This window comes from Gavia stellata, unplaced genomic scaffold (assembly GCF_030936135.1).
Source record: "Gavia stellata isolate bGavSte3 unplaced genomic scaffold, bGavSte3.hap2 HAP2_SCAFFOLD_99, whole genome shotgun sequence".
In the NCBI taxonomy this organism is placed as follows: Eukaryota; Metazoa; Chordata; class Aves; order Gaviiformes; family Gaviidae; genus Gavia; species Gavia stellata.
The window spans coordinates 198,100-208,167 of record NW_026776847.1 but is presented as its reverse complement, the minus strand read 5'-3'; positions in this window follow the sequence as shown (position 1 = coordinate 208,167).

Below are 10,068 nucleotides of genomic sequence, written 5' to 3'. Positions count from 1 at the left end.
TTGATCCATTGCCCGTCCCTGCGGTACCTAACAGTGCTGTAGCTGAGATGAACAAGAAGAGCAGTGCTCTGACTTTGCTGTCTTTGTTTACGCCAAAAGCTGCTGCAGCCATCCAAAGCTTGATGCTTTGGGATTGGCTTTCTTCTTCGAGAAGAAATACTCTCTGGGTGCATTCCAAACACACGTTGGGGTCACCTGAGGAGGATCTTCTTGGCCAAGACGTTTTGGCACCTCTGTAGCTCTCTGCAAGTTCAGAGCACAGAAGGAGACCCAACTAGTCTGCGATGCTCCTGCCAGGCACCACAAACTGTTCACGGGCACCGCTGGAGCCCAACGACTTTGTTAAACACGGGAGTGACGATGCAGCCGAGGAGAGGATCTGCCTCTCGGCTGTCGCTGCCTGCTCCTTTGCAGCAGCCTAACGTTTCACTCCAGCATCTCGGTACCGCCTCCCATGCCGTGGGGTCGGAGCACAGAGGAATGATCCGCAACAGGGCAGCAGGAGGGGGCTGCTCTTCAGCCCTCTTCCAAGACTCCTCCTTTCCACCTCTTTGGCCTGGTTTCCAGGTGCTGCTCTCGATCTCGATGTGCTCGCAGGAGGTGGGGCGTCAGCGCCTGAAGATGTGTAGTAGCCTGCGGGCTGCCTGATCTGCCTTACGCCTTCTCCCTCTTCCATGACCTCGTCTGCCGGCTGCAGCAGGGCTGCTGGCAAAGCGCGCGGTGGAAAGACAACAGTCCCGCCTCGCCCTGCCCAGCGATGGGGTGAGGACAGCAGATGCTGAATGGCACCAAGGCCCTTGCCGAGCTGCAGAGAGGGGAACGGGAGGGACAGGAGGGGGCTCACGACCTGCAGGGAGCAGTCGCACACAACTTGGCTGGCTGGAAAATAAGATGAACATGAGTTATTGCTAACCGCAAAATAGAGGAGGCCATGGGATGAAAATTATTTCCCCCCCAATAAAATAGAGGACGATGTTGGGGGGATTTATTTCCCCCCACAAAAAATGCAGTAGGGCCATAGGGATGGATGGTATTTCTGCCCCCAAACAACAAGGTGGTAGCACAGGAAAAGAATATAGAAAGGGAACGGGGAAAGGAAAGGGAACTGCTGCATGTTTGCAGTGAGCATCAATCTGGAGCAGCCGGCAAGAAGGGGACCTGTGGGGTGGCTCTGTGTGGTCTCTGGGACACGTACTCAGCCACGGCAGTGCCCACGGGGCAGCACCCTTGTGTGTTTCTCGCAGAACCTGGTCGTCGTGCCCCCGGGCAGGGGCTGAAGAGGAAGGAGCTCCCTGTGTCCCGCTGGAGGTTTTGCCGGGGGCTGGAGCTCTACAGCAGAAGGAAAGGGGCCACGGGCAACAGCTCCTGCCGGTGCAGCGAGGGCAGCCGTTTACGCAGGATGGTGGATACACCCTCCTGCCTCCAAATTGGGCAAGAGCCAGGTCTGAGGCAGAGCCATCGTGGGGCACGCACAGGCAGAAGGGAAAGCAGCAGCCACCTCCCTCCGACATGTCAGCTGACATTCATTGACAAGGTCACGCACTTGTCCTGCTATCAGAGATGTCTTTATTCTCTTTCTAGCGCCATTTCAAAAGAACCGGGACCTGGCTGGGCGGCTCCCAAAGGCGGCCGCCAGCTTTGGTGGCAGGACCCAGTTAAGGATGTCCCTCTTCAGTAAGACCACGATGAGGACAAGGATCTGCAGGAGGGCGAGGAACAGAAGAAGTCTCCTGCGGGACAGGAGAGGGGTCAGGCAGAGCTGGGGGCAAATTTGTCTCAGCTCTTTCCAACCACCCTCTTCAAACAGCACCGTGGGACCTCGCACCGTGCTGGGCACAAGACTCCCTGCTCAGGACTGAGGGGAGGGGCCCGGGCAGCTCTCTCATCCCACTGCCGATGGAAGAGCCCCAGCACCCCACGCCCGCCAGGCAACTCACCTCAGCCAAGAAGCGATACTATTCCTCCTTGACGCCAGCTGCTCCTCCTACAGGCCAAGGCACAGCAGGGACATGTGTTGGGGTGTGCGAGGAGGCCGAGGTTTTGGGGCTCAGGTCCCCTCCCTCGTCCCCGCTGAGATCAGTGCCCCCACGTCCCGCGGGCACAGTGCAGCCCCTTCCCTCCCCAAGGCCCACAGCAGGGTTGTCTGTCCTACCAGCTGCACAGACACCATCTCCTGCAGCAGCGACCCGTCTGTCTCGTCTGCCTGCGCCCTCTTCCCCCAGCTACGGACACCACGGGCTGCTGGCCTGTGAGAAGAGACCTTGGCTGGCATGGCGACCCCCCGGCTGGCCAACAGGGAGCCTGGGTGCTGCCCAGCCTCTGCTGGGGCTGGCACCAGGCACCCCCGGCAACCCAGCACTGCACAGACCCATCCCCCACCCCTGTGCCACCCCAGGCCTGGGGAGCAAGTTGGAGAGCCTGGGAGCTGCTCAGAGGTGTGCAGAGCTGCTTCCAGGAGTCCCGAGTTGCTCAGAGAGGGTTTGAGCCACTTAGGAGAAGACAAAGGGCTCTCCAGGGCAGGCTGGAGGGAGGAGCAGACAGGAGCCAGAGAGAGGCCTGCAACGGGCAGAGGTCTGCCCGAAGCTGCTCAGCACCCCTGACCCTGCTGCCCCGGTTTCAGTCAGGGCCCCATCACCACTCACAGAGCTGTTGCCTGTCGGAGGCATTGCCGTCTCTCCAGGAGGCGCTGGACCTTGTTCCTGAGAAGCTGGAGAAGCAAAGGGCCCGGTCAAGAGTCCTGGCCATGCCCGCTCTGAGGGGGCTTCCCCCACAAACCTGTTGAGCCCCCGGCCCTCCTGTCGCCAGTACCTTCTTGACCTTAACCCGTTCTTCAACAGCTTCTAGCAGCTCCGACCACTGCTCCCTCTGCAAAGCAAGCGGGACACATTGCAGGGAGACAGAGGGACCCCCAGGCCCAACTCTGACACGGTCCACTTCTGGACATGGTCCTGAGCAACTGGCTGTAGGCGACCCTGCTTGAGCAGGGGCACTGCACAAGACAAGATCATCTCCAGGGGTCGCTTCCAGCCTCAACCAGGCCATCCTTCTGTGAACTCACCATCGTCTGGGTGAGCAGCCCCTCCAGCTGCTGGAGCTCCTGGGGGTTGTTTTCGCAGCACCGCGCCACGACACAGCTCTGGGGAGAGGATCCAGACACAGGCACTGAGCCCCTGGGCTGTGAGGACCGTGGGGATACTCTGCCCTCACCCTCCTCTCCCCCGTTGGGGGCCTTCCACTGCACGGCAGACACAGGACAGGCCATTGGCGAGTATTCTCCAAACTCCTGCCCAGCAGCACCGAGGTTCTCCTCCAGATGCTCCCCCGCCTCAGGGAGCAGCCCCCTTTTATACCTGCCAGGGCGCCTGTGTCACAAACCCACAGTGACATCATGGTGACATGGCCATCCCCGCCTCCTGTGACACGACCATCACCTCCCTGGGACTGGCACCAAGAGCTGACCTGAGGCCCAGGCGCGGCCACCGGGGAATCAGGGCATTGCTCTCAGCACCCACTCTCAGTGCACGGGCAGGAGCGATTGCGGGCGCCAGCATGAGCCAGGCTGCGCAAGTATTCCCAGCAGGCAACTGCAGACAATCACACACCCACATGTGCACCACAGGTGTGCACATGTGCACGGGCAGCAACACCACGTGGGCTCTAGCCCAGGGCTCAAGCATCCAGCCCCTGTTTGGTTCCAGCATCCAGCCCCGGGGCGGAACTTCAGCCCAGGAAGGGGCAAAATAAAGCCTAGTCCTCTGCTCTAGCCCAGGTAGACACCGTGTTTGAAGCCTCCCAAGAGGAATGGGCTCTCTCACTTGCTCAGAGAGCTGCGGTGGCCGGCACCCGGGGGGACACCAGGAGGAAGGGGTGGGGGCACGTAGCAGGCAGGCAGTGAGCCACGTGCTTCAGCTGTGACGCTTCAAGCGGCTGCGTGCAGCGGTGCCACATTCAGGAGTTAGCAGGCTGGGTCGCTCCGGCCTCCATCCGACAGTGCCTTTCCCCTCGGCAGCAAAACCTGGGAGTGCCTGGAGAAGCTGGCAGGGAGCAGCCGGGGCTGTGCCGGCCGGTGGCTGTGGGGTCAGCAGGGACAGGGCTTTGGGGACAGGGCCAGCGGCTACGAGATTGCTAGAATGGGCCCCAGGGGATGGGGTGCAAGAGGCAAGAGGACCATGGGGCCAGCACTGCTGGGTATTGGGACAGGGGCCCACGGGGCTGTGGGGCCACCCAGGATGGGAGCATGGGGAGTGGGGGAGACGGGGGCCGTGGGGCTGTGGGGAGGGAGAAGGGCACAGGATGGGGCTTTTGCGTGGGAGGAGGAGTGTGGAGGCCATAGGGGCTGTAGGGCACAAGGGCATACGGGTGGCTACGGGGGGTATGGGGAGCTGTGGGGAGGAATGGAGGGGCCTTTGGGGTGTCTAGGGGGCTGTGGGTTATCATGTTTTTTGTTGTACACCTCCGTGACCGGAGGGTGAAGCCAAGGTCTCCAGTGCGGCCAGCAAAGACACTGCGGTGGGATGACCTTGGCTGGGCTGCTCCCCCAGAAGGAATTGCACAAAATCCCACTCTCAGGCAATGGTATTCCTACCCGATGGGAGCAGCAGATGACATGCAACTGACCCAAGGACATTCTAAAGTTTCCAAATTCCAGATGCCTCTAAGTGCAGACCCATCAGTGTTACAACAGCCTTTCAAACCCTCACCAATTTCAAACACACCTCCCCTCACTGAGGGAATGCCAACAGAAGACATTTGGTTCACTGATGCAGAAAGAACAAATGCTAAATGGCAATATAAAGCTGCCACATTGAACATTAACACTGGCCAACAAATTAGAGGAGAAGGCGAAGGCAGTGCACAAGCAGGAGAATGAAGGGCAGTTGCTTTAGCAGCACAGAACGGAGCAGAAGTTATATCCGTGGACTCCTGTGCTGTGTGGGCTGGAGCCACATACCGGCTCTGACAGTGGGAATCGCTGAACTGGGAAGTAAAGCGATCTCCCGTTTGGAGAACTCAAGATTGTCAACTGTTATTAACTGTAGCCAGAAAAACCCCATTCAGGGTGGGACGGGTGAAAGCTCACACCAAAGATAATAAGCCAGCAACGGACTGGAACAGAAAGGTGGATGAATTGACAAAGATCAGGAAAACCTAAACAGGGAACTCCCTAAATTCTGAGTGGTATCAAATGGGGGAATGGCGACGTCAAAAATCAGGTCACACAGGTAAAGCAGCACTTTCTTTTGCTGCACAGAGCACGGGTTGGCCCCTAGACAGGAAAACTTGTGCAGTTATTCTCGCAGAGTGTCCTCAATGTCGATTAAAATGATGCAAAATCGCCCTGCTAAAGCACCACCCCTCCATAGCAATGAAGGTAAAACCTTATGGTCTACACGGCAAATTGATTGTGTCGGGCCATTCAAACCCTCTGCAGGATATCGATGCATCCTCACGGGAGCAGAAGTCATCTCCAGCTTGCTTTTGGCAACAAAGTGCCCGAAGGCCGATGGGTGAAATACAGTACGAGGAGTATGGTTTTGGTTCTCAAGTCTACCTACTCGTGATGTCATCCGCAGTGATAACGGCTCGCACTTCTCCCGTGTAGGAAGTGCAAGAATGGGCAACACAAGAAGAAATCCAATGGCTATTCCACACCCCCTGTTATCCTCAATCAGATGGGGTGGTAGAAAGAGCTAAGGGCCTCTTGAGAACGAGTCTGAAGGCCCAGAGGGACACTCAACTTCCCCAAACACTTCATCAGCTGAATAATCGGCACGGGCCCAGCGGGAGCTCCGTGAGCCAAGCATTCTTTGCAGAAGCTGTGCTTGATGCTCCCCCTTCTGATGAAGGAAACTATCCGATGGCGTTACAGCCAGTACAACCCGTCACCGTGAGTTTACCACAGATTGGAACTGTACCTGCGACTCTAACGAAAACTCGCGGCCCACTTGCCTGGGAAGCTACTGATAGCAGCGCTGCAAACCAGAAAAGAAGCGCAGGGTGGATTCTTCCTTCTTTCGAAGGGGGTAACCAGTTTGGAAAACCCCACCGAGACCCGTCTAGTCTACCTTTTGGTTGTGCAGCCTCCTCCAAGACCAAAGGAAGAGACATCATTCTACTGCTGTTGAAGATTTTGGTAACACTTGCTTCCCCACGGACGCCCACCTGCCTCAACTGAACCGTCATTCGAGAAATGCCTCAGGCACCAGCATGAGCTGTCATCTGAGAAGTAATAAAAGAGGAATTGGACACCTTCACTCGGACCTTGCACTTTCAGCCGTATCCTAGGGCCGGACCCTGGCACGCTTGCTGGCATGTGGAAAGTCATATCACTTGGGACCATAAAACTGAGGCTTTGGAGCCTGAAATGAGGCTTTGGAAACCAAACCTAAGATTTGGAAAGTAAAAAGGAGTCTTTGGACACTAGAAATGTAGCTTTGGAGCCTAAAAAGAGGCTTTCTGCCCTGATGGTGCGGGATTAGACCCTCAGAATGAAACCGTGGACCCTAAAATAGACTATGGGTAATAAAAGACAGGTTGGGACCCTAGAAATGAGGGGTCTGGCCCTAAAAAAGAGACTTTTGGGGCTAAAAGATGGGCTCGATGCTAAAAATGAGGTTTTGGAGCCTGCAAAGGAGGGGAAACACTTGGATCGTCCATGGCCCCAAGAAATGAAGTTTTAGAGCTTTGGGCACTCCAGTGGAGGCTCAGAGCTGTAAAAGAGAGACTTTGCACCCTAGAAATGGGTTTTGGGAGGCTCAAAATAGGTGTTGGGTTCTCCAAATTGTGGACCGAATCCTGAAAAGGAGGCTTTGGTCCCTGAAAAGGAGGCTTTGGAAGCTACAAATGAGCCTTTGGACCCTCTACATAAGGCTTTGGCCTCTAAAACTGAGGCTTTGACCTTCACAATCAGACTTTGGGCTTTAAAAATGAAACTCTGGGCCCTTAAAATCATAGAATCATAGAATCGTAGAAATATAGAATAGTTTAAGTCGTTCATCGCTGAGTCTTTGAACCTTAAAAGGGGGGTTTGGAACTTATGATTGAGGGTTTGTACCCTAAAAATGAGGGTTTGGGACCATACAAATGAGGCTTTCAACCGTACAATCAAAGCTGTGGACTCTGAAAATGAGGCTGGGGGACAAAGTGCCACCCCCCATCCCTTGGCAATGACAGGGACTCACAGGTGAGGATGGCGGCCCTCCTGCAGGGACGGGCGCTGGCGGCGGCCGGGGGAGAGGGGTGCAGAGGTGGCGCCAGGCGGCCTCGCTGTCGCACACCTCGTGGAGGCAGCGGCAGGTCTGGCCCAGTCTCAGCAGGGGGTGGGGGCAGCGTCAGGAAGGAGATGATGTGCAGCAGCTGTGGGGAGAGAGGTGGGGAGAGCATCAACCCTGGGACCCCCCTGCTCTGAGGGGGGACCCCAGCCCCACATCCCCCCTACTCAACTCACCACCTCAGGCGGGAGACGCCGGATGGCGGCCGGGTCCTCCCCCTCCTCCCCACCCTCAGCCTCACAGCAGGCCCCACCTGCGCCACCTTGAAGCTCGGCCCGGCTGCCGGTGGAGCCCGCCTTCTTCTCACACCAGTCTTTGCCGGCATAGGTCGGGAGGGCTGTCAGTCTCCTGCCCTGAGGGGATGCTGCCTCTGATTGGCCCCCAGCTGGTTCAGGCTGCCCTGGTGGGCTCCCGCCCTTCACCTGGACTCTGACCTCTCATTGCCCACATGGGCTGTCACTCTGCCCTCAGTTGGGGCCCACCCTCCCCTGAGGGGATGCTCTCTCTTATTGGCTGCCTGAGGGCTCCCTCCCCACCCCCATCACTGCCCGCCCTTCCCTGAGGTGATGTTGCCTCGGATTGGCTGTCTGGTTACATGTCAATCACACCCTTCCCCAAATGCGATTGGCTGTCCTGGGTCCACTGACTCCCCCCAGACTCCTGGGCGGCCGTTGCCAGGCGACCAGCTCCGCCTTCAGGGTTTAGGCCCTCGAGAGGGAACTGGGGGCCCTGAGAAAAGGCTGGGGGTCATGAAAGACAGGTTGGGGCCCTAAAAGTGAGGAAACGCGGAAGAAATGGTGTCTCTCTTTCCTCCATGGCCTGAACGTCTTTACCCAATGCCCTCCCGTCCCCAGACTCAGAGACAGAGAACTTGAGGAGTCGTTTTGAGAGTCCAAAACTTCATTTTGAGGGCCCAAATCCTCATTTTGAGGGTCCAAAGCCTCGTTTTGAGGGTTCAGATAGTAATTTTGTGGGTAAAAATAGTCATTTTAAAGGTCCAAAACATCATTTTGAGGGTCCAAAGAGGCATCTTGAGGGTCCAAATGGTCATTTTGAGGGTCCAAAACCTCATTTTGAGGATCCAAACTCTCATTTTTGCGCCTCCGCAGACCCGTTTTTAGGCTGCCGCGACACAGTTTTTAGTGGCAATGGATCCACTTGAGGGCAAAAAACGTATTTTCAAGGTTCTAAGCCCCGATTTGAGGGTCCAAAGCCTCATTTTGAAGGTCCAAGTATTCTTTTTCTGCATCAAAATCCTCATTTTAGGGCCCGTAGCCTCATTTTGTGGCTCCAAATAGCCATTTTGAGGGCCCAGAGCCTCATTTTGAGGTTCCAGATAGTCATTTTGAGGGCCCATAGCTTCATTTTGAGGGTCCAAATAGGCATTTTGAGGGTCCAAATAGTCATTTTGAGTCTCCAAAGCCTCATTTTCAGCATCCAAATAGTAATTTTGAAAGCCCCAAACCTCATTTTAAGGGCCCAAAATCTCATTTTGAAGGTCCAAATCCCCATTTTGAGGATCCAAAACCTCATTTTGAGGGTCCAAATTGTCATTTTGATGTCCCAAAGCCTGATTGTGATGATCCAAAAGCTCATTTTGAGGACTCCAGATGTCATTTTGAGGTTCCAAGATTTCATTTTGAGGCCCCAGGGCCTCATTTTGATAGTCTAAAGCCTCGCTTTGAAGTCTGAAAGTCTTCTTATGAGGGTATAATTCCGCATTTGGAGGGACCAAATAGTCATTTTGAGGGCCTAAATAGTCATTTTGAGGGCCCAAAATCTGATTTTGATCTTCCAAAACCTCATTTTGACGGTCTAAATACTCACGTTTAGGGTCCAAATAGACAGTATGAGGACCCAAAGCCTCATTTTGAGGGTTCAGATAGTTACTTTGAGGGTTGAAATTGTCATTTTGAAGGTCAAAAGCATCATTTTGAGGGTCCAAAGAGGCATCTTGAGGGTCCAAATGGTCATTTTGAGGGTCCAAAGCCTCATTTTGAGGTCCCAAAATCTCATTTTTGCACCTCCGCAGACGCATATTTAGGCTGCTGCGACACAGTTTTTAGTGGCAAGGGATCCCTTGAGGGCACAAAACCTATTGTGAAGGTCCGAGTCCCCGTTTTGAGGGCTGGAATCCCCATTTTGTGAGTCCAAAGCCTCATTTTGAAGGTCCAAGTATTCTTTTTGAGCATCCAAACCCTAATTTTAGGGCCTGTAGCCTCATTTTGTGGCTCCAAATAGCCATTTTGAGGGCCCAGAGCCTCATTTTGAGGGCCCAAATAGTCCTTTTGAGGGCCCGTAGCTTCATTTTGAGGGCCCAAAGGCTCATTTAAGGGTCAAGGCCTCATTTCAAGGGTTTGAAGCCTCGTTTTGAGCGTCCATATCCGTATTTTGAGGGTTCAAATGGTTATTTTGAGGGCCCAGATAGTCATTTTGAGTCTCCAAAGCTGCAATTTGAGAGGCCAAAACCACATTTTAAAGGCCTAAACAGTCATTTGGAGGGTGCAAATAGTCATGTTGATGGTCCGAATTGTCATTTTGAGGTTCCAAAGCCTCATTTTGAGGGCCCAGAGCCTCATTTTAAAGGCCTAAATAGTCATTTTGAGGGTCCAAAGCCTCATTTTAAAGGCCTAAATAGTCATTTTGAGGGCCCATTTTGAGGGCCCAAAAACCCATTTTGACGGTCCAAATAACCTTCTGGAGGACCCAACGTCTGATTTTCAGTGTCCAAATGCTAATTTTGAGCCTCAAATAGTCATTTTGAGTCTCCAAAGCCTCATTTTGAGGGTCCAAACCC